Here is a 24,308-nt window from a genome sequence, read left to right on the forward strand (position 1 = left end):
GGGCTGTGTCTGATCACATCTGAGCTCTCCTTCTTTGAACTAGTAGATCTAGGCCACTCTGCAATGTTTGTTAGACACTCTAGAGCTGTCTGGTTGGTTAATGCTCAGCTTTGGCATGAGCCTGGATTTAATAAAAGTCAGTGTCCCTTCTTCCTTGCTGCATTTCCCCAGGCAAGAAGTCAGCAAGCCTGAGACTGAAAATATCCTTGGTTAGTTTCCTTGGTTACTCTGACCTTGAACCTACCCTTTGAAGGTCTGGAAGTTTTCTGAAAAGCATAGTTTTGTAGGGCTTTGAGGGCTACTGGAGTGTACAGCCTGAGGCAGTGGAAACCAGCTCCAATCTGACCCAAGCTCTTCTTAGAGTCAGAGGGAAACATCTCCAGCTAGGAAGGGACCTGTTTCCACTGATGGTCTCTTCCTGATAGAGAAAATCCCCAATTTACTGGTGCTAATGGGCAGTACAGTAGCAAGTACATAGCAAGAATCTATCTCCAGGCACTACTAGCTTCTTAAGCACGTGAGGCTCCAAAACACCTACTGTCCTTTTGGGGATTGTGGGAGAGCAGAAAACAGGCTGACTTCCAAGGAAAGTTTGAACAATAGAATCCATCTGGCAGAGTGCTGCTGTGCAACTAATCCAACTCTTTACTGCCCTGTGTTCAGAGAGAGCAGCAGCAGTAGCCCCTTCAGGTTGGTTTCTCAGAACTGAACAGCACAGACCGCAAGGGTTTCACTTTACTGGACGTGGGACATATACAGCTGCTTGTAAATCAGAGTAAAATCACCATAGATGTAAAGGTGTGACCATCACCTGAATGTTGGGCTATGATCTTATCCTTGGATTTCTGACTTGGAAATGGAATGAGGTGTTTACCCAGCAGCCAACATAAGCAAACTCTGCGATGTACCACTACCACAAAACCCAGAGGTTAAACATTTTGATAACTATGTAACGATGTAGTGGGAGAATCTGCTTTACTTGGATTTGAAGAGAAAAGGGGATTGTTTACCCTATATTATTTCTATCAATGCACAGTACAAAGTTTTTAGGGAACCCACTAAAATGTATCCCTTCCATTCTGGGGAGAACAGTGTGTATCACATAAGCCCTGTAGTCTTTTGAAGTTGCAGAAACTTGGAGTGTCCTACAAACCTTGAGGCCTTCTCCATCCTGTATCAATCTACTCTTTGTGACTGGCTTAGTTAGGGGTTTACTGCTGTGAATGGACACTATGACCAGGGCAATTCTTATAAGGACAATATTTGATTGGGGCTGGCTTACAGGTTCAGAGGTTTAGTCCATCACCATCAAGGTGGGAGTATGGCAGCATCCAGGCAATCATGGTGCAAGAAGAGCTCAGAGTTCTACATCTTTATCTGAAGATTGCTTGAAGACTGGATTCCAGGCTGCTAGGACAAGGGTCTTAAACCCCACACTCACAGCAACACACCTACTCCAACAATGTCACACCTACTCCAACAAGACCATACCTATTCCAACAAGGCCACATCTCCTAATGGTGTCACTCCCTGGGCCAAGTATATACAAACCATCAATCACAGTGACTGAGCCTCATACTTTCATGGTTAGCTGATGTACTTGTAAGTGGGTTGAGGCCTCATGGAGAGTGATACCTGGTTGGCTGGCTTTTGGGCCTTTGAATTCAGCTGGTTCTGATCTCTGGGTGACCCTACCTTCCCAGCACATCATATAACTTGATTCTGGGGCCAGACTGCATCCTCTGCAGGACTAGAACCATAGTTGGCCATGAGGCACCTGGTCCTGATAGACCTTTGTTGTCATTGCTACTGTTTTGTTTTTTTTTTTTAAACAGGTTCTTTCTATTTAACCTTGGCTGCTCTGGAACTTGCTGTGTAGATCAGGCTGGCCTTGAACTCACAGATCTGCCTGACTCTGCTTCCTGAGTGCTTGGATTAAAGGCATGCATCACCATGTCCAGCTCTTGAAGGTCTCTTATAGGAGGCTGGTGTAGTGCATCAGAGAGACATAGCTGCATATATGCACACAGTATGCAAATGTGTGTGTGCATGCACATGCACAGTATATACAGGTACATATGTGTTCATAAGCAAATGCACAAGGTTTCTCTGTGTAGCCCTGGCTGTCTTGGAACTCACTCTGTAGACCAGGATAGCCTCAAACTCAGAGACTGACCTGCCTCTGCCTCCCTAGTGCTGGGATTAAAGGCATGCGCCACCACCTTCTGGGTTGCCTCAATTTTTTTAGTAGAAAAAACAACAATAACCAAAAAAACTAGATAGTATTTTTTCAACATCAGCATTAAGTAATTAGGAAAAAATGGACTTCAAGGTAGTATCTAGTAATTAACATGTTAATGCATACCACACTTGTCCAAATCTTTAAAATTCAAAAAACTTGAGCCTATTCAGGTGTCTCCAGTCTCTGGGAAGATCAAACACTATTAGAAACCCAGCTCCTAGAGCTCAATCTGACATCTACAAAACCTATTCCAAACCTCATTTGAAAAGTTTCAGGAGCCGGGCAGTGGTGGCGCACGCCTTTAATCCCAGCACTTGGGAGGCAGAGGCAGGTAGATTTCTGAGTTCGAGGCCAGCCTGGTCTACAGAGTGAGTTCCAGGATAGCCAAGGCTATACAGAGAGACCCTGTCTCGGAAAAAAAAAAAAAAAAAAAGAAAGAAAAGAAAAGTTTCAGGAACTAGATAAACTTACCCTAATAATTATGAAATAAAAGATGTGAATAAAGCCAGTCATGGTGGCACACACCTTTATTCCAGCATCTAGGAGGCAGAGGCAAGCTAATCTCTGTGAGTTCCAGGCCAGCCTTGTCTGTATAGTGAGTTCCAGGACAATCAGAGCTACATAGAGGAACCCTGTCTCAAAAAAACAATCACCACCAACAACAAAAGTATAAGTAAGGGGTCTGGTGAGATGGCTCACTGGTTAAGTGCACTGACTGGTCTTCCGGAGGTCATGAATTCAAATCCCAGCAACCACATGGTGGCTCACAACCATCTGTAATGAGATCTGATGCCCTCTTATGGGGTGTCTGAAGACAGCTACAGTGTATTTACATACAATGAATAATTTTTTTAAAAAGTATAAGTAAATAAGTAATCTTTAAGAGAGAAAGAACAGAGAGAGTTAGCTCCTCCAGTTGCTAAGGGCCTATGAAAAAGCAGTTGCTATATTTGTACTTAGTACTGGAACAAATGATATATAGGCAGAGGCCTCCTACAATACATACTAACAGAACTCCACAGGCCAAGGGACGAGTTTACTGGGGTGGGTAAAATGAGTGTGTGATGGGGGAAGAAAATGGAATTCAGTTTCCCTCAGCAAGCTATCCACTTCTTGGATTTGAGATGGAGTGGAGAAATGTGCCAGGCCTTGACCTCTCATCCATAAGCCATATTAAAATGTGATTGGGAACTGACAAGATGAATCAGAGGGTAACAGTGCTTACCACCAACCCCCCCACACACACACACACGATCAACAAATAAATTGTAATAAAAATAATTTAAATATTATTGGAGTTGGACGAATGAGAGTTTTATAATAACATGGTGAGAAAACTAGCAAGAGGCTATGAGTGAAATTTTCATAAAAGGGTTCCCTGAACTTGGGGCCCTCATGAATAGAGGCCCAGAATCAGTAGTTAGAGGCACACAAATAAAAGGCAGAGAAGGGCTCAGATCACCCATCAACTGGCAGGCAAGGCTAAGCACTGGTGCTTGTGTGGGCTATGGGGATCATAAGCAGTGTAGACAGGGAAGTCTGAAAGAGACCCAATATAACAGTTTGAGTTCCCTTGCAGAACCTTGTGTTGGACACTGTCTCAGTCCATGAGTTGTTAATAACTCAGAGGTCATATGGATGTATCTTATGCCTAATGCTAAGAGAAACAGGGCTAGTGTCCATATCCAAAAAAAAAAAATCTTTGTTAAACACTCCATAGGGAATAACAAACCCCCTTCTAATGTAAAACTAACACTTTCTCTGAGGACTCCTTGTCCTCTGTAGCCTGGTGGGTCAACATTTGTCTCATGTGGACCCTACCCATGACCTATCTCCCCATCAAGTGCCCACAAGGTCCATGGCAGCCACACTCAGTCTCCTCCTTGTCCAGCTCCAAAGTCCTGAGGTCATCATCACTTTAGACTCCTACCAGGGCAGAGCAAGAAGGTCTTAGACTAATAGATGGCTCAGGGCCTAGGTGGGTGGGTGAGGCATGGCCTGGAGGCAGGGTACAAGCCTGAGTATTGAGTAAGAAGGGACCTACCCTCCTGGAGTAGACCTTTGAATGCCCACCACTGAGAACCACTCTACTGAGTGTAGAGGTTGTGAAAGACAGCTAAAGAGTACAAAGTGGTTCTTGACAGGGCAATTTCTGTAATACAAAGATCTCTAAAAATCACAGGACATTTCAGTGGGTTAGGGGCCAGAGGGGGTGAGTGTTCACAGAACAAGTAGTGCATGCAGAAATGTGTGGAGGAGGATGTTTCTATTTCTATCAGGAAACACAAACCTCTCCTGGAAAAGGGAGTTGTCCCCTACCCCCACAATGCTCTGTTTTTCTCCAGGGAGAGCTGTTGCCCTTGAATTGTAAGTGTTCAGGGTTCAGCATCCAGGGCTGCTGGATACCAGCAGGGTCTGTAAGCCCCCAGGACTGCTTTCTTCTGATGTTTTTTGTTGTTCGTGTTCCTGTATCTCCAAGTCAGGCTTTCCTCATTATTACAAAGTCTTCACTTTTCAATGAAAGCCCCTTGGCATTCCTGTGTCGATGAACATTATACACAAACCCTGTTTTTTCTCAGACCAGAAGTTAAAAATTATTCAACACAAAATTCCTGGGCTGTGGAGCAGCGGCAGTTGTACCAGGCAAAGGTTTTCACCACATTCCGTGTCCAGCCAGGCCGTGATAAGACAGCCCTGCTAGTCCACAAGGCACCTGAGGCCCCAGGGACCAGGTAGGACTGAGACTCGACTAGAGTCGGTGGGGAACTGGAATAATTAACTTGCAGTAACTTTGATTACCTCTGTGATTTTTGAATAGTCCCAAGGCCCTTCCCTGAAAGCTTTTCTTCCTGGCCCTGTATGTAGATGTCGGTGTCTTGGAAGGGTGTTTTCCGGGGTATGTCAGGCTAGACACTCAGACATGATCATGGGCTCAAGTCCATGTGAGAGGAGACTTTCTATTGAGGGCAGTGAAGAGTCTTCCAGAAAGACACAACCACTTTCAGTGTAAGTTTGGAGTTGGGATGAGGATCAGACTGTGATCTCGGATTATTTGGAAATAGCCTAGGTAGCTGTACAGGTAAGGGCTATGTCACTCTCACTCAAAGCCATGGCCTGAGAAAATTTTATAGAAAAAAACATGAGAAAAGTTAGAGGTCTTGAGCCACTGTGATGTTTTATGGATGTCTTAAGATTCCTGTGAGAAAAGGCAATTGTGAAGATCCTAACCTGGTCCACCTGCATCCAGTCTGTCTAGTACCTGGAGGGGAGTGCTTATGATCCATCCCATTAGCCAAGTCACATGTGTGCTTAACTTCCCCTTTACCTGTAGGATCTGGAGTAAGCTAGGGTGAGGCTGGGTATCCCAGGTTTGCTCTATTAAAGCTGAAATTCAGGCTTCTGGAGATCCAGAAGTCCAGGTATTACAAGCGTGGGCCTGTCCTTGGTCTCATATGCAAGGCTTCTGGGCACTGTTCCAGGTAGGAGGCCATTTAACATGGGTAGAGGAAATTGGACCTCATGAGGTCACACCATAATGGGAAAACTCAGCCAGTTTCAACTATCAAAACAAGGTGAAATGTAAAATGTGAAATGTCTATTGTCAAAAAGTGGGGAAGGTGATTTAGAGACACATTCTTAGGAATAGAAACAGCTATTTCAGCAGACTTTAGTAATAGGGTATGGCAACATTATTTTATCACTCTCAGGTCTCCCAGAGAGGACACCAATATAACTTATACTTTCATTTTTTATTAGCATTATTTGTGAATGTAGTTTGAGACAAATAGTCTATATGACTTAGAGAAGCATTTTCTCAGCCTACTCTCAGCCTGCCCCAACTCTAGTGGGATTCATTGTCACTTGCCCTGACAAGACTAAAAGCTGCTAACCCACTGACCTCATCTGGGCGGGAGCATGTTTATCTTTCTCTCATCTCCTCTCTTGGCACTGAATACTTGGGTTTTCTCTTTCTTTTTCTCTTTCTTTCCTGTAGTTACACTAGGAGTTCAGTTAAATTGTTTTGTGACAACAAGATCTGTATTTGAGAGGCCTATGGCTTCTGATACTTGTTCTAACTTGAACTCTTGTGCTTTTCCAAAGGGTTAATAATTGCCTTTCTCTTCTTGCTTGCTTAGTTTTCTCTGATCAAATTACTAATTCATCTGCACTGAGCCTTTCTGGGAAAGGCTCTCAGCCTGATCCTTCTGTGCGGGGGTGGGGTTGGCATCTTGAAATGGCCTCTGGTTTTCATCTAGAAGATCCCCTTTACCTCCTTCATCAGATTCTCTGGATCTGGAGTTCGTATTTCTTGGGTTGCTCTTTGCCAAAGTAAATGGTTCTCCTGTAGCCACTTAAAAGGAGGCTATAGTAAACGCACAGCTTTGACTGTGCTATTCCATGATACTATTATGGTGGTAGTTGAGCTGGGTCATTTTGTGGTGATACACATCTTCCAAGTGTTCTCCAGGGCCTCTGTAGACATAGGTAATGCTGTTTTAATCCCTGATTTTGGTATGAAACTTGATTTTTGTTTTTTCTCTGGAGTTTTGGGGGACTTTCTTTTGTCTGTATGGTTCTGACATTTCACGAATATGAAACTTCACCTGTGTTTACTCTCTCCTCCCTTCTGCTAGGTTGCCAGTGGCTCTTCCAATTTGCAATTCCCTATTCTTCAGTTTCAGGGGCTTGTGTTTTCTTTGTGGTTATTTGTTTTTATTTGTTTTTTTTCTTTTTCTTTTTATATTTATTTATTTTATGTAGTGAGTACACTGTTGTTTTCTTCACACACACCACAAGAGAGCATTGGATCCCATTACAGATGGTTGTGAGCCACCATGTGGTTGCTGGAAATTGAACTCAGGACCTCTGGAAGAGCAGCCAGTGCTCTTAACCACTGAGCCATTTCTCCAGTCCTTTGATTTTATTTTTTAAACATTCATTTTTGAGTGCATATGTGTGGACATGCATATGAAGATCGAGGGACACCACAGGAGTATGTTCTCTCCTTCTATCATGTGTGTCCTATTGTCAGTCTTGGTGCCAAATGGCTTTATCTGCTAAGCCATGTTTCCAGCTCCGCTTTTTTTGGGGGGTGGGGGGATGGGGAGAGTCTCATATAGCCCAGGCTGGTATTAAATTGGATATAAATCCAAGACTAGTTCTGAATTTGTGATCCTCCTGTCTATCTTCCAAATGCTAGAATGAGAGGCTCACATTGTCATACCTGGCCATGAGGAGTTTCAGATCCTGAGGAAGCAGAAGAGCAAACCTGTCTCAAAGTCAGGCAGTGTGTCCAGTTGTGAACCTTGGGTTCACAACAGAGTGGTCCTGTTGAGAGGAGCCCAGGGCACAACTTTTCACTTTTGATGCATCTGCTGGCCAGAAGGAGAAGGAGCAGAGTAGTTTTTACCTTACCTTTGCTTCAAGGAGGCCATCTGGTTTGTCAGACAAGAGTTGAGTGTTTGTAAACCTCAGTGTAGACCTTGGCTCCACAGATGCTCCTATAGTTGTTCTAGTTAGGTTCCCCAGGTTGGATGAGGTGGCTAGGCACCATGAGGGCACCCCTATATTACTTCCTATAATGTCTGGTAGACATTATAGGAAGTTGAGTGCCTCCAGGGCTGGTTGGGTATGTCTTAGCTGACTTGGAAGACTCAGTGCCATAATAAAACACCACAAACTGGGAACTTAAGCAATGGGGTTGTTTCCTTATAGTCCTGGGGGGGGGGCTACAAGCTGAGACCAAGTTATAGACAGGGCTGTATTCTAGACCTCTCTTCCTGGTATATTTCCTGGTGTTCACATGGTTTTCTTTTCTGTACCTGCTTTTCCCCTGATAACTTTGTGAATATTCCAACCTTTCTGAAGATCCTAGTCAGACTAGCCAAAAGATCTTTGAGACCTCATCCTCCAAGGCCCACCTCCAAACACACTCACATACAGAGGTCCTGGAACTGGACAGTTTACTATACTTGGTGTATTCTTTCCAGCAGGCAGTTCCTCATGGATGAATATCTCCTTGGCTGACTGGCCACTTTAATGTACTTGTCTAGCCTTATAGATATTTATCTCTTCTAGTGTCCTTAGCCTTCCTGGGAAGGCAAGCCACATCTAATCTTGTAAATTTTTTTACTTCCTCTCTCATATAATTAAGCTATGGTCTTGAACCCAGTTGAACAAGGTAGCCTGGCTGCTTCTGGGGGTGGGGTTAAACCTTCTTTCCAAGGATAGAAAGAGTTTTGGGATATACACACACACACACAAACACACACACACACACACACACACACACACACTCTTCAATCTATTAAAGTTAGCACCTGAGTTCCTATCTGGCCTGGATATGGCAGTTCCTAGGAGTTTGTCCCTGTGCATGGGGAAAAGTATATCCCTGAAGACAGAGTCTTGTCTTTGCTTTATCTGTAAGTCTGGCTGGCCTGTACTCACAATGTAGACCAGGTTGGTTTAGAACTCACAGAAATCTACCTGTCTGTGCAACAATAGGGTTAAAGGTGTGAGCTACTATGCCCCAAATTTTCTTTCTTGAAAAAGATGTTTGGGATTTCTGAGTTCCTAGGCCAGCCTGGTCTACAGAGTGAGTCCCAGGACAGCCAGGACTACACAGAGAAACCGTGTCTCGAAAAACCAAAAAAAAAAAAAAAAAAAAACAAAAAAAAGCAAGAAAAAGAAAGAAAGAAAGAAAGGAAGAAAGAAAGAAAGAAAGAAAGAAAAGAAAAGAAAAGAAAAGAAAAGAAAAGAAAAAGATGATTAACTTGTGTCCCTTACTGAGTGCTTGACACAAGTGTCAGGGAAATTTAAATTTTTTTCAAGAATCAATGTGCCGGGCAGTAGTGGCGCACACCTTTAATCCCAGCACTTGGGAGGCAGAGGCAGGTGGATTTCTGAGTTCGAGGCCAGCCTGGTCTACAGAGTGAGTTCCAGGACAGCCAGGGCTACACAGAGAAACCCTGTCTCAAAAAACCAAAAAAAAAAAAAAAAAGGATCAATGTAAAAGAATAACGTGTGAAAAGCCAGAGGCTCCTGCCCACCTGGTCTGCTGTACATGGGCTCTCAAATCATTTATCTCCTCAAGCCCCAGTCCCAGTGAGCACCTTAGAACAGACCTTGACACTGAGTTCCTTCAAACTACTCTTTGCTGTCCTTCGAAGACAATGAATTTGTTTTCCAGTCACCTTAAAGGGCATAATGATATAGTCCTTTAGCAGGTGCAGTGACTTCTGGGAATCCTGTGGGTGTAGGATCCTGGTGGAAATTAATTTCTCACAGTCAAAAGCCAGATACAGGAAGGACCCTCGGGTCCCCCATAGCTGCCTAGAATCAGACCACATAGAGCACCTGGAGGAAAGGAGGCATCCAAAGAGGTCTGCTTGAGAGACCTAAGTCTGTGTTCACAGCAGGTATCCAGACAGGACTTTGTCCTGACAGAGTCACCTCCAGGAAGGATCATTAGAGGTAGATGGTGAAGGAAGGCAAGGTAGAGAAGACATTGGGTGAGAAGGGGGTCTTCTAAGACTTGGGAAAGGATGGAGAGTGGAAGTCTACTTAACCACTTCATGGCTGGTGATGACTGTAGGTGGGACCTTTACTGAAGAACTCCTAGCTGATCAGTGTAGCAGAGGCCTGCTCTCTGAAGGAGTCCCTGGATCCCTGAGGCCTCAGGTCACACCCTCGTTATTCCTGTCTGCTCACTGCTATCTTGGACTCTTCATCTTCCTCATCTTTACAAAACCATAGGCTAATTTAGCAGCCCCCAGATCCTTGTGCTCTTGTCACTGAAGATTCTTTCACATGCAAGCTATCATCTTCAACAAATAGTACCACCTCTCTATCCATGGATCTCCGGGATCTATCCACGCACATATTCTTGCTCAGTGATCTTGACTGACTGGAATCCTTACTTGACAAAGGCCTGAACAAGTTTGTGTGAGTACCATGCCCTCAGTTCTATGTCCCTCTCCTCCTTGTTCCATGTCATCACCCTGGGTCCCAGGTGTAGCTTTGCCTCATCTCTAGCTCCTTCCAAATAAGCTGCATCAAGGCAACATTTGAAGCCACAGCCCACTTGAGGGACATGGCTTCTTTAACAGGTTCCCACAAGACCCAGGAGGGAATGACTGGCTTCTTGGGGTTTCTCTTAAATCAATAACTTCACTCCCCAAGCTGACCTGTGTCTTAGCTTCAAAGGGTTCAGGCTGTATACTAGATGCCATCAAGTCATAGTCTTACCTTTCAAAATAGGTGTTCCTTGCGCCCCCTGCCCCCAAGAGCCTCTAACCATCCCAAGACCACTGTCTCCTTTTCTCTTCTTAACCACTCTGCTAACTAGGACAGAGCTGTTGGCATTCTGGATGCCAAGTGCTTTAAACCTGGATTACATACATACATACACATACATACACATATATCTATCTCCTGGACAGGACTAGGAGGTCTTGCTACCTCCCCAGGGAGTAGGAGTGGGGGTGGTCCCCAAAGTGCCCACTGACCATAGATTTCACTGTGTGGGACCTTCTAGAACTTTCTAGCCATGAAATGTGAGTTTATTGGTATTTTGCATTCCTACCTACACCTTATCTAATGACAGCTGTCATCCATGTGGACCCTGTTTAAGGATTATACTGCTCAAAGGCCTGGCTTCTAGAAATTCGGGTTTTACACTTTTTAAACCTATCTTTTTGTTGTTCTCTTTTGTTTTATGTTAACATTGCTAGGGATTGAACTCAGTGCTAGGCAAGTAGTTTATCTCAGCCCTCAGTTTTTAATTTCAAAATTAGAAATGGTTTCCTCCATGCAGGGTCTGAGCCCAGGTCAGAGAGAGCAGGTCTTACTTAGTACTGTGTGTGTGGACTCTGGCTGCCTGATAATGAATGTCCAGTACAGGGCTGAGAACAGCAACTCCCACCCTTACTGAGAACCAGCAAGGCCAAAGGAAGCCAGTTTGTCCACCCACCGGTCTCTTAGCATCCTGGTGGACAAGTGAGTGGGAGGGGTGGCTCAAGCCTCTGCCTGTGGTGTGAGACAACAGGTTTTAAGAGGTGAGAAAAACTCAGAATCTATGTGGAAGCAAAGTATCATGTAGATAGGGTAGGCTGCTTGTAAGGCAGGTGGATGTCCAATGACCTTGTCCTGGAGAGGAGTCTCAAAGTTCACCAGGAGAATAGGCTAGTGCTGTTTTAGGAGGAAGCTGGATGTGCAAGGTCAGAGAGCATGGGGGGTCAGGAATATTCTGGTTGAAGGAGAGAAGGGTTTTAAAAGTCTAGAGCTTGGGGGAGGGGTGCATCTCCCTCATCTCTCCATTCTCTTAAGTCCCTGAAACCAAGTTCTCTATGGATTAGCCCATTCTGTCTCTCTTTGGACAAGAAATTGGAAGGAAACACCATCGGGGGTATGGAGGGCAGATTGAAGCAGTGGGCACTGGTGGTCAGAGGCGAATGGAAGCGGCCCTTGGCGTGGAAGGGGGCCGGAATGGATGGTACACACAGAAACCTGCCTAAAGAGTAGGATCTAGAGTACTGAATCTTAAAATTCACCAAGGTGTGAGGCAAAGAGGGCCAGCTGCTGGGCCAGGCGCCCGTGTGGCTGAAGGATCTAGCCACTCCCTGGGGCGAATTCTTATTTTGGTTGCAATCACTCAATCCAGTTCGCCTTCATTTGTCCGAGTTAATTGGACACAGGTGGGGATCTCAAGCAAACAAAGGCGCGGTCTCCTGGCCAGTGAACCCTTTCCCGCTGGCGCGGGAGGAAGCTGGTCGGCGGCCAGGAGACAGCCTAGAAACCCACCAGTCCCTGGCCAGGACTTGGCCACACCCCATCTGCGGAGACCCTCACCACCCTGTGCACAATAGTTAAAAGAGTAGGTAATTCGGCATAGGGTCGGATTGGATAGGGTGGCTAGCGGCCCCTGGGCCTCTCAATTTGGTCGGCATGCACCTGTTCAGGTTTCTCTAGCCCCGCCCAACCCCCAGTTTGCAGCTGACAACGGGTGAGGGTGCTCAGTGGCGCAGTCTCCTTCCGTTCCTTCCGAGTTCGAGTTGGCTGGGAGCCATCTTCACAGGAGGAAACCAGAAACGCCAGGTGCGCGCGACTAAAACTACCCTGCCTGCCATGGGTTGGTCTCTGTTCTGCGGACGCCCTAGCAGGGGGACAGCGTCCTCCTGGATGCACAGGTTTTCACAAAGGTCTTTAGAGCGTGCCGCCCTGTTGGAGAAGGGTTGAGACTAGGGATCACCAGCAGGAGCGAGGGGCTGCCCTCCTGGAATTTGGAAGGCAAGCAAGCACCTGTTGGATCTAAGTCACCTCAACCCTAGGAGTAGTTTCTGAGCATGAGGTGGTGCTTTGCCAGTGGACTCTCCCTCCCTTCTCTGTGACTTCCAAGGGTGGAGCCTGCAGCCCTCCCAGCTTCCCAGATAGCTCGACTGAGCTATACAGTGGGGACACCTCAAACAGAGGGAAAGGCTTCCAGGAAGGGGCTTTATGGAGAGCATAAAGCCCCCACTTCACCTACCTCATAGCACATCCTTAGTGGCGCCACCTGTGACCTTAGGTTTATGCTCCTGCCATCAGGGGTGGGAGTCACCCCAACTAGCTCTTGGCCTGAAGGAAGGTGGAGCTCATGATGAGGGACAGAGGGTCCCTGTCCCCAAGGGAAAAGAAAGGTGTACTTTCTTTTTTGGGGGCACCTCCAGTCCTTTTCTGTGCGTTAGCCACTGGGCTTCTCCTCTACACATTCACAAAACACATATACACGGGCAAACATACTCATGCATGCTCAGACATAAACACCCTTCCTTATCGAGAGAATGTATGTGCTCTAAAGTCTGAACCAAGTGATACCACTTAAAAGCTCTCAGCCTCAGCAAAGGTTCTAACAAACCACTTCCTAGTACGTTCTCCTTTGTGGGCTTTCTCCCTCCTGCTGGTCTGGGGCAAAGTCCTTGGAGCCCAGGAAAGGAATAGGACAGCCACACAAACAAACAAAAACAAAAATCTAGGTGACAAGATTGTTTTCCTGTGGTCTCTACAGGTCTGGGGCCCTCTTGACCTGCCAAAGACCTGTTCCAGTTGGAGGATTTTCCAAGGTTTTCTTATTTCAACAGCTCCACTTTCTCTAACACAGGCAGGCAGGCTAGAGGAAACTCCTGGCAAGACCCCATTCCTCCAGGAAGCCCCTCCCCCCAAATTGCTTTCTGTACATCTAGGCACTGAATGTTAGCAATTTTATTCATTCCTGAGGACACAGGAATTAAGGCAAGCATAGGAAGCGGGTAGGCAGGTCAGCAGGAAGCTGTTGAAGGCCTTGTACAGAAGTGCTGCTGCAGCTGGGTGGTGTTGGCGCATGCCTTTAATCCCATCATTTGGGAGGCAGAGGCAGGTGGATTTCTGAGTTCAAGAGTTCGAGGCTAGCCTGGTCTACAGAGTGAGTTCCAGGACAGCCAGGGCTACACAGAGAAACCCTGTCTCGAAAAACCAAACCAAAAAAAAAAAAAAAAAAAGTGCTGCTGCAGCTGTGTAAGAAGCCCTTCCTGGAACACAGGGTGGTTTCCATACCTATAGCTCACTGGCCTTAGGTATGTAGGTGTGGTTTCCAAGATGTATGGAATGTGGAAAACTTCACAACAATTCAAAGGAAGATCATTTAACCTGACAGTCTCTGACTGGAGTGGCTGTCATTCTGGATGCACAGCAACCCTCACGAAGGTCTTCAGAGTTACTCTGTGGGATAAGTAGAGATTAGATAGGGGCCTTGGGTTCCTGGCAGGAGTGAGATGCAGCCTACCTGGAATTTGAAACAATCACTCATTGGTTCTGAAGTCACCTTAACCTAGCAGCAGTTTCTCTTTCCCAGCTTTGCCAGTGGACTCCCTCTCACCTCACTGCAGCTCCCAAGGATAGGGCCTACAGCCCTCCCAGCTTACTGGTTAGTAGTCTAGTCAAACTACTGAATTATAGTGAGGACTCACCAGACAGAGGGGAAGGCTTCCAGTTCTGGGCTTTTTAGTGTTGATATGTCATCTATATGAGCTGGGCATGCAGGTCAATGCTAGAGTGCATGTTTGACAAGCCCTGGGTTCCAGTCCCAACACCCAAAGATGATCTTTGCTGTTAGAAGATGGTAACATTATTTGTTTGATGTGTATAATGTATGGATGTTTTGTGTGGTTGTGTGCACATGTGTGTGAATGCTTGGGAAACCAGTGATTGACACTGAACCTCTTCCTCAATTGTGCACCAGCTTTATATATACACATACATATACATACATATACCCAGTCATAGGATTACTGATGCATGCCTCAGCACCCAGCTCTTATATGGGTATTGAAAAACTTGTCATCACAGGTGTGGCGAACACTTTTTGGAGCCATCTCTCCAACCCTGATGATTGCTTTTGTAATGTGTTTTCTGGCAAATAAACACATACCAGTTCTCAAAATCCAAGAATAGCTGAGCATTGTGGCACATGTCTTTAATGCCCTTAAGCCCAGCACTTCAGAGTCAGAGACAAGACTGTCTCTGTGAGTTCCAGACACATGGGAAAAACCTGCCTCAAAACAAAACAAATCCAACAGTTAACAACAACAAAAATCCAGGAACAACAGGGTTGTGTTCAGGTCTTGGACAGCTTGCAAGCTCACATGCTCCCTCTCCTGACTCCCATCATACATGTATGTGTGTGTTGTTGTTTGATGGTGGGTATTAAACTAAGGGTTCTGTATGTGTTAGGCAAGTGGTAAGTTCTCTGCTACAGAGCTACACCTTCAGTCCCAGGTCTGTGATTTTGAGAGAAGAGGCAAACAATGGCTTAAACTATGTTCAGTGCAATGTGGACATTTGAAAACTGGAGGCAAGAGAAATCCCTGACTGAGTCTCAAGATCAGAGACCTATTTGTTCAGTGCTGAGGTGTGTCCCATTTCTGTTCTCAGTTGGTGCAAACAGAGAAAGAACATCTTTGATCTGAGCCATTCTGCTGAAAGGAAGATTTATCAAAGCCTTGTTTAGAAACACATGTTAAAAGGACATTTTAACTTTAGATACTTGCTGCTTCAATTTTTTGCTTCTTGCTTCCCACCTTAGATTTGTCTTAGAAAAGGAAGAAGAAAGGAGAAAAGTATGGGTACCCTATATGGCTCCTCCAGAAGCACATATGTGTGTGTGTGTGTGTGTGTGTGTGTGTGTCTGTGTGTCTGTGTGTCTGGGTGTGTGTGTGTGTCTGTGTGTCTGTGTGTGTGTTTTCTTGATATAGATGGAGAACTGAGGCTTGTCCAAGATACTCCATGTAGGAAAGGATAGACTAATCGTCTTAATTGTGGCATTATTCCCTCATGGTTCAGGGCTTCTGGGTTCAGTGTGTCCAAGCAAATCTCCCCTTGCCTAATTCAATCCCAGAATTCCTCTCTCTCTGTCAGATGTCTCACCTTCTAACCCTGCCCCAGCTTATTGGCCAACCAGCATTTTATTAATAGGTGAATGCTTTTACACAGTGTACAAGAGATTATCTCTACAGCAGAACATACGCTGTGACTCTACGTTCAGTGAAGTTCAGGAAACAGGCTTCCTAACCTGTCTTTCTGGGATGAGTATGCTCTGAGTCAGGGCCCTTGAAGAGGAGGGTTAGTGATGTATGTTGTGGACATTAATCTTGAGTATAAGATGTTCCTGCTGTTCTTTTCCATGAATCTATTACTTGTAATTTAATTTTGCTTATAGCATTTTTCTTAACTGGGGAATGTCATCAAATTCCAGGTTTCCTCTTTGTTAGTTTTTGTTTGTGAAATTAAAAAGATGTCATACAGCTTTCTAAGTCTGTGTTCCTATCTCCCCTTTTGTAAGGCCTTGATGGGTACCAGATTTGGTGAATCATCAGAAATTTCTTTACTCTTTTGGTATATACCTTTTTGTTTGTTTGAGACAGGATCTCTCTACATAGCTCTGGCTGTCCCGGAACTCATTATGTAGACCAGACTGGACTAGAACTCACAGAGATCCACCTGCTCTATCTAACTCCCAAGTGCTGGGATCAAAAGATGTGAGACACCACATTCAAATTTTGTTGTTGTTGTTCTGGTATACACTTTTTACCTACAGGGTTTTTTGTTTTTTGTTTTTGTTTTTTGTTTTTTGAGGCTTCTCATTTCCCATGTAAAATTTCCTACATAGTGGATCCTCCACTGTGTTCCCTAGGCTACCAGGTGTCTTCATATCATTATCTCATTTTCAATTAATAAGGTTCCCATAGGGGCAGATATTCCCTACCCATTGATTTAGATTCCTTAGCAAAACTTTGTGAGCCATCCACAGTAAGTACAGGAACAAGAACATGCTTGTTGGTTTCTTAAAATGGGCAAGTGGGCACTTTGCACTGAGAACGAATAGTGTCACCTTGGGGGACTCAGTTTTCTTCATGAAGCCTCCCAGGCTATTGTCCTAGGGCAATGGTTCTCAAGTTTCCTAATGTAAATATCTGTGTTTTCTGATGGTCTTAGGTGACACCTGTGAAAGGGTTATTCAACCCCAAAAGGGTCCTAACACACAGGCTGAAAGCCACTGCCCTAGATGAGCTTTGTTCTACCCTGGGTCCAGTGCACTCTGTTTGGGAAGATGTATTAACGGTTTACTTAATGCCTCCTCCAAGAAACTTTGGAACCTCGTGGCACACCTTAGAATTGTCTCTACTGACTGCTGAGCTCTGCAAACCAAGAGTTCCTCTTCAGACATTGGGCCCTTCCTGAACAGCCATGGTCATTAATTTCAAGTGGTAGGTGATTATTCCAGGCTCTGGAAGGGATCCTGAAGAAAGAGCACAGAAAGTATCACTTTGCAAACATGATAAAACCCAGAGGCTATCAAGTGAACCCACCACTATACTGTGCCTTTTATAACCCTATTTATCCTTCACTGTCATAATCTAACAAAAAGGAAGCAGCAGACTACAGCTAATGAGTAGGTTCACATCACACACACACACACACACACACACACACACACACACACACGTGCGCGCGCAGGTGTGGCTGCCAGTTTGCAAACACAAGAATGTGAATGTGTATCTGAATTTTTGCCAGGATGTACACAGTCATGTTCTTGTATTCATATTCTAGTACATACACACATTCTCCCACAAACCCATTTGCACACTTGGATGCCTGCCTTTATGCAAACATCTACACATGTGTAGCTACACACTTGCTAGTATATACACAGCAATGTTCATATATTTGAATTGCATATCTTCTCACACAAGCCTATTTGCAAATACATGCTTACAACCTACACGTGTAGCTTCCTTCTTGCTTCTGGGTAGTACCCCAAATTGCCAGACATTCAAGAAATACAGGAAACACATATGATCATGGATGGGTAATGACTCCATGAAATCACTGAGAGTCCAGATTTATGGAACCACAAGTAGCACTTGAGGAAGGTCTGGGACTCTTCAGAATTAGATTTGGGGGGAAATCTACTATATGGGCCCCTGAGTTAGATTGCAGTCATGTTGGGAGGGATAGAGTCCTGGAACCCAACCCAACTTTGTTCTAGGCATCACTTTTACCAGCATTGAGCAGTTAGCTTATCTACCCCTTTATACAGGAGTCCTGGAGGTGGGACAGATTGTCTTCTCTTTGTGGCACCTGGCAGGAGGAAAGATGAGGATACTATAGCTTAAATCACACCAGAGTTCCACATCCCCTCAAAGCCAGCCTGTTCCTTTATGGCCTGGGCTTAGGAGGAGAGATGGCCCCTGAGGTCTGATCTAGCCAAGACCCTGCATTGCTATGGCCTCCCCCAGGAAATTTATTTCCCTGCCTGTGGTCACTCTTTCCTGAATCCTTTGTTTCCACAGCTGATATAACATCAGGAGACACCCTCCTCTCCTTGCAATTAAGCCATACTCTTGCCTTCTGAGTGCCTGTACTCTCCATTCTGTCTGTACCCATTTTTCCTGGGGTACACATCAAACTGTCATGACCTGGACTTGGACCTGGACTTCCTGTTCTGCCTGTTCAGAGCTCTCTGGTTGGCCCCCTAATGGCTCATGCTCATTTCTGCTTCATCATCTCCTGAACACGTGTCCTCAGACTTCTAAATGAGATTTTCTTCCACCCATTGACTGTAAAAAAAAAAAAAAAAATCACATCTCTTTCTGCTTCTCCTCTTCTAATGGACTTGGTCTGATGCCCATGTTCACACATAGTTTGAAGAAAGATGACCTCATGATAGGGGGATTGGCAGAGTCCTTCCCACCACACATAACAGTTTCACAATAAAATATTTACTCCCAGATTCTTTCCCAACATTGTCTTCCTGTTTGGAGACACCATTATGCTGCTACTGCACCTGTATTAATGAGGCTGGCCTGGCCAGGCTGTGGCAGAGAGCATAGGCTCTCTCATTGTCTGTCAGCTCTCATTCCATTAAACTTTGGGGTTTCCTATGGAACTCTCTGTCTTGACACTCCAAGACCATAGAATGGACCATGAACAGGTACATGTCTTCCTTCATAACAAAAGCCCATAGGACGAAAAAAAACAGCAGTGACAACTGTCTACACTTTTAGCTATGGGAAGACTGGAATTGGGGGCATGTCTCTGGGTCCCCTGGCCAGGCACAAAAGGCCACAGTTGTATGTGCTATAACCTATTTCTATGACATGCCCAGAATAGACTCAGCTCATAGAGGTAGAGACTGGTGAATGGTGAGGCAAAGGAACACTGCTCAAGGTGTTTCTCTCAGATGATAAAAATGCCTGGAACTAGATCTGGTGGTTACTGAAATGCTATGAATGTGGAAGTGTGATAAATCACCCCCTAAAACAATCAATTTTATGTCATGTGAATTTGACCCCAGTTAGAAATAAACTCTAATATGAAACACAGAAACACATCCTCCAACTTCACATGTCTTAGTCCAGGATCAAGGTGCAGTATGACTGTACTGCACTTCCTCAAGCACCTGATTCAAGTTCCTGTATCGACAGGTCTTGCTGGTTACAAAGCTTCAGCTCTAAACCCTAGCTTTGCCACCCCAGCCTACCACCCTAGGCCTGATTTCTGGACTTATCTGAGTACTTGGCAGAGCACAGTGGTCTTTTGTGTCTGAGAATGGGAAGCCGGTGAAGCCCCACTCCACCTCAGTACTCTGAAAAACAAGCCTTCTTGGTGCTGGGGAGTTGCAGCCCCTGAGCACAATTAGATACCAAAGTAGAAAAGGATGGTGATTTTCTGACTCCACCCACCCCTTGAGGCCTGAGTCTATCTCCATGACACTTTCCTTTGGAGACCAATTACCTAGGTGGAGACCCAGAGGTCTTGTTAAGAATCCAGAATTGCAGTGCAAGGGAGGGGGAGGATCAGGACATAAAGAATGGCTGGTTTAAGGCTCTGGGCAGCTGGGTGCCTGAAGGGGCTGAAGGGCCTCACCTGGCCCACTGGGTTCAGGCCTCTGCCAGGAGCAAGGGTCCCAAGGGTGGGCAAAATAATTTTGTATGACAGAGCTTTCCTTCTACTTGGCCATAGACCACAGCAGCCTCCTCTCTGTGCTGGGGTTGCATCAGACATTGCCTTAGGGGCCCAGCTGTGACACCGGGGACTTGGGGAGTATAGAAAACAGGGTGACACTCTCTCCTGTCTAGCTCTGTCACAAGGCACAGGGCTTTGGTTTTAAGCTGAAGCACCTGCTTAGTTCCCCCACCTCAGCTACAGGGAGAGGCCTCAGCCTCTATGGCTGGGGAACCTGCTTCCTGTGGGATTTCTGCACAGTTCTGTCTCCTCTGCTATGCAATATGAAAAAAGAGTTCTAACCCAGAGCAGTGTTACTCCGCAAGAGCAGCTAAGCTCTCCACATCTATTCCACCAGGGGTCTAACTCTGAGAAACCTATGACATCACAGGGTCACCTTAGCTTCTGCTTAGCCTGGGCCTCTAGAAACCCCTCCTCTGCTCAAGGCAGCATCTACTCTAACAGCGCCTGGTACTTCTAGGTCTTGCCTCCCTCTTCCTCAGAAGCCATTCACCAAGCTGGTCCACACCCTCTACACTAGTGCCCAGCTTTTCCTAATTCCTGACCCATGGACCAATTAGTCATACCTAAAGTCAAATCTGGCCCTACAGAGAAAATGACAGCAGCCAAAGGAATTACACACACACACACACACACAAACACACACACACACACACACTGGGGAAAGAGAGATGTCTTTACTTCTCTGGAAACAAAGACAAAGGAAGACCTGCATAACCCACAGTAGTTGACTTACTAACCCCACCTGACCTCCTTCTAACCCCCATTTGACATCATTGAGGCCTCACAGGCCCCATGCTGTGCCACTTACCCACGACCTTGAATAAAATATTCTGATCTATACCTACAGCCTGCAGAGGCACCAAGGTGAAGTGCTTTATCCAAAGGCACAAGAAGAGGGATGGAGGCACTGGACACTTGAATTACAAGGGGTTAATAGTGAGGAAGGGGAGGAGTGGTTAGAGGATTGGTCAGAAGAGGAGCCAAGTGCCTGCTGTGGTGCTGCTTCTTCTGATGTTTTTTTTTTGTTTTTTGTTTTTGTTTGTTTTTTTGTTTTTTTTTTTTTTGGCTTTTCGAGACAGGGTTTCTCTGTCTAGTCCTGGCTGTCCTGGAACTCACTCTGTAGACCAGGCTGGCCTCGAACTCAGAAATCCACCTGCCTCTGCCTTCCAAGTGCTGGGATTAAAGGCATGTGCCACCACCGCCTGGCGGTGCTGCCTCTTCTATAGGCACCCAGAACTGCAGTAGGCTTAGACAAAAGTGTACTACTCAGTTTAAATGCTCAGTGTAAAAGCTTAGGAGTCCAAAGTAGGACAGGGCAAGGTGTCTATTGGCTTTCAAGTAGTTAATGCCTTGAGCATCCCCTGAGTGTTTGGAACTGGAACTGCCCTGTTCCTGCTCAGGGTGGTCAGCAGGTCTCTGTTGTAGACAATTGACCTAGGGTGCTAGGAGTCAATATGGCCACTGGAAACCTATACAAAGAAAATCAGGGGCCAGGAGCCCTGGAGGCCACCAGGGGTACCATGCTCCCTTAGAATACTCTTTGCCCAACCCAAGTAATGCTTCCTGAAGACTCAGGACCCACCTCAGAGAAATGGGGTTGGGAGAAATGAAGGCCAGCATACTGGCCTTACTCCATAGATCTGGAGGGCTTCCTTGAAGCCCATACTGTACCATAGGACTTCCTGCCCCAAGAGAAAGACCCACCTCTATTATCAATTGCTTGGCTCTAGCCTGGGCTCAAGAACCCATACCTTTCTCCTGAATCTGAGATTTTCAAATTAGATGCTAATACTGGATCCAGGTGCTGCCTTTGAACGCAAATCTGTTACCTGTACCAATGCTGTTGTTCTTCCAGAGCTTGGGTTTGAGGCAGAGCCATAAGTGAGGGAAAAGCTAGGTTCCAACAGCTATGTCTAAATTCTCTGCAACTCCCCAGTGTGGCTGAGCTACTTTAGTGTAGATACCAGGAGATACAATGTCTAGCATTATCCATGGGTGTACAGAGCTAACCTTTCTGTATACTGATTGGTACTGGACAGATTTGCTCACAGAGACCCCTAGGTCCTAGCCTCATAAGTAAGGATAGGTCTCCTTTTCTTGCAGTTTTGATCAAAGCCTGGACAGCTTCCTATACTCTCAGGGGAAAGCTCAGCATCAAAACGATTTATTTACATTTACTTGTTTTGGGCATCTTTTAGATAAAGGTGTTTTAATATTTTGCACAAGCTGGTATCCAACTCTTTGGCTCAAGGGATCCCTCTGCCTCAGCTTCCTGAATGTAAGTTGGGTTATAAGTATGCACCACCACATCCAGCTCAAAGCCACTTTTTGTTGTTGTTTGAGAGAGGATCTCACATTGTAGGCCAAGCTAACCTCAAACTCACCCTCCTCTGTGCTGAGTCACCAATAAGCCACTTTGCAGGTGGAGGCAAGAGGAGCAGGAGTTCAAAGTCATCCTTAGCTACATTGAGAGTTCAAGGTTGGTCTGAGCTACATGAGACCCTGTCTCAAAGTAAATAAATAAAGCAAAAAGCAGAATTAGAGCCAAAAAAAGATAGTAAAGAACAACAAAATATTCAAGACCAGTCACTTAGAAGTGGGAAGTGGTGTGTGTCCCAGGTGAACATAAAGCTGACATGGGTTCACTGAAAAGCAGACCCAGTTGTTTAGGAACCGTTCTCTTTAATTGATGGGAGACCTGAGTTGAACTTTCATGAGCACACGTTTCAGACTTCAAGTCTTTGGTTGCTCATCCAGCAAACACCAAAGATACCCTCCCTGCAGCTCCCACCTGGACTCCTGGCTACTTGAATTTAGGATGAAACATAGCTGGAGGCTGGGAAACCCTGGAGGTTAGAGGCAGGAGGGTGGGATCAGATAGAGATCAAGCTGTGGGCAGGGCTCAGCCAGCCAGACTCAAACAGGAAGTGGCTCTGCCTATCCACTTCCCTTTCCTTCCCAGAGTCTGAGGAATTCTGAGGTATAGGGCTGTGAGGTATAAAGCTCTGACCTCACTCCCTCCATAGAATCTACCTAGAATCTACTGTGGAAGTCCGTCAGCTCTCAAGGTTGCTATGTCAGGACAAACAGTGTCAATCCCACTGACCACTCATCCTGTGCATCTTCTCTCATTCAACAGAATGACAAATTGGCCTCAAACTTCTCAGAAACCCCTTCACAGGACAGCCACTCCCACACCCCTATCAGACTTCACATCCTCAGATCTGTGCCTCCAGAAACCTAGGTGACAGGAGGTTGGGAGGGGTGAGACTGAATTGGAGCCTGTTGAGACTGATTTGCCTCAGATTTCCATAGCTGTCTTGGTTCTACCAGCTGGGATTTCTCTACCCAGCTCCTCTTCTGTTCCAAGCCCCAGAGAGCCAGCCCCCCTGGAGGTTTGCAAGGTTTCAGGTGCCATGGGCCAATTGAGCTCGAGGGCTGCTTGCTGGGAGTGATTACTAAGAGCCTATAATGCTAAGGTCCCTGGAATTTTATTTGAAGGGTCCTTGAATTTCCTTGAATTTAGTATAGAATTTGGTATAAAGGGTTTGTCCCAGAGGCATTTTGGATCCTGAACTTCATGCTCATTTCCAAAAGTCTGGCTGGCTAAATGTGAGGGTTATCAATACCAAGGACTGATATACATACAAAAACATCATCTGAAATCAGGTCCCTGTGCAGGAGAACATAAAAGCTCAACAGCAAATCCCATATATATATATTGGTTTTTGTTGTTGTTGTTGTTGTTGTTTTTCGAGACAGGGTTTCTCTGTGTAGTTCTGGCTGTCCTGGAACTCACTCTGTAGACCAGGCTGGCCTCGAACTCAGAAATCTGCCTGCCTCTGCCTCCCAAGTGCTGGGATTAAAAGCGTGCACCACCACTGCCTGGCATTTTTTTTTAATTTATTTTTATTTTATGTATATGTATCTGCTTGTATACCATGTGTATGTAGGTGCCCAAGGAGGCCAGGAAAAGGATCTCTTCTTTCAGCTCTTCCATAGTTTCTTCTGTCCTCTCTTCAGAGCTGTCACCTGCTTCCCAGCCAAATGCTAGAATTCGTTACAGCACAGTAAATCATGAATTAGCCTCAGTTCCTACCATGGATAGGAAACATCAAACATACCACTTACCAATCACCAAGACTCTCCACAAGCCTCCTTTGCTCCACTAGAAGTCTGCAAGAAGTATGAGTTGAGACCTCTTAGCTGCCAGACTAGAGGGTACCCAGAACTCCATCCTCAAATTTCCTTTCCTCTTGTGGTACTGGCATTTTGATGCAAATGGTCTCCATGGGAGACATAGCACACCTGTGATTCCTTGGCTGAGTAGAACAAAACTACAAAGCATGTGGACATCAGAAGCTGATACATTGAGCTAAGAAGTTCAGGTAGCTGACCATAGGTTGGGCCTCTGGAAACCTGGGTGGAGTTTTGGAGAATTAAGGTAGATCTCAAAGAGCAACTGAGAAGAAATAAGTATACAGTCTCAAAGGCAAATGTAAAAGAAAGCTATGTCTAAGTGAAT

The 24,308-nt window shown here is 45.5% G+C and overlaps 1 protein-coding gene across 1 annotated transcript in view; it reads left to right on the forward strand.

The window, feature by feature from the left end:
- Positions 1–4,914: 4,914 nt before the first annotated feature.
- The window catches only part of Ttll10 (tubulin tyrosine ligase like 10), a 44,212-nt gene continuing 24,818 nt past the window's right edge, over positions 4,915–24,308 (forward strand). Inside the window, exon 1 of the mRNA XM_028784850.1 lies at positions 4,915–4,974. The gene's annotated coding sequence lies outside the window, so the exon portion shown is untranslated. The remainder of the gene's footprint in view (positions 4,975–24,308) is intronic.

This window comes from Grammomys surdaster, unplaced genomic scaffold (assembly GCF_004785775.1).
Source record: "Grammomys surdaster isolate TR1022 unplaced genomic scaffold, NIH_TR_1.0 124903, whole genome shotgun sequence".
NCBI lineage: Eukaryota > Metazoa > Chordata > Mammalia > Rodentia > Muridae > Grammomys > Grammomys surdaster.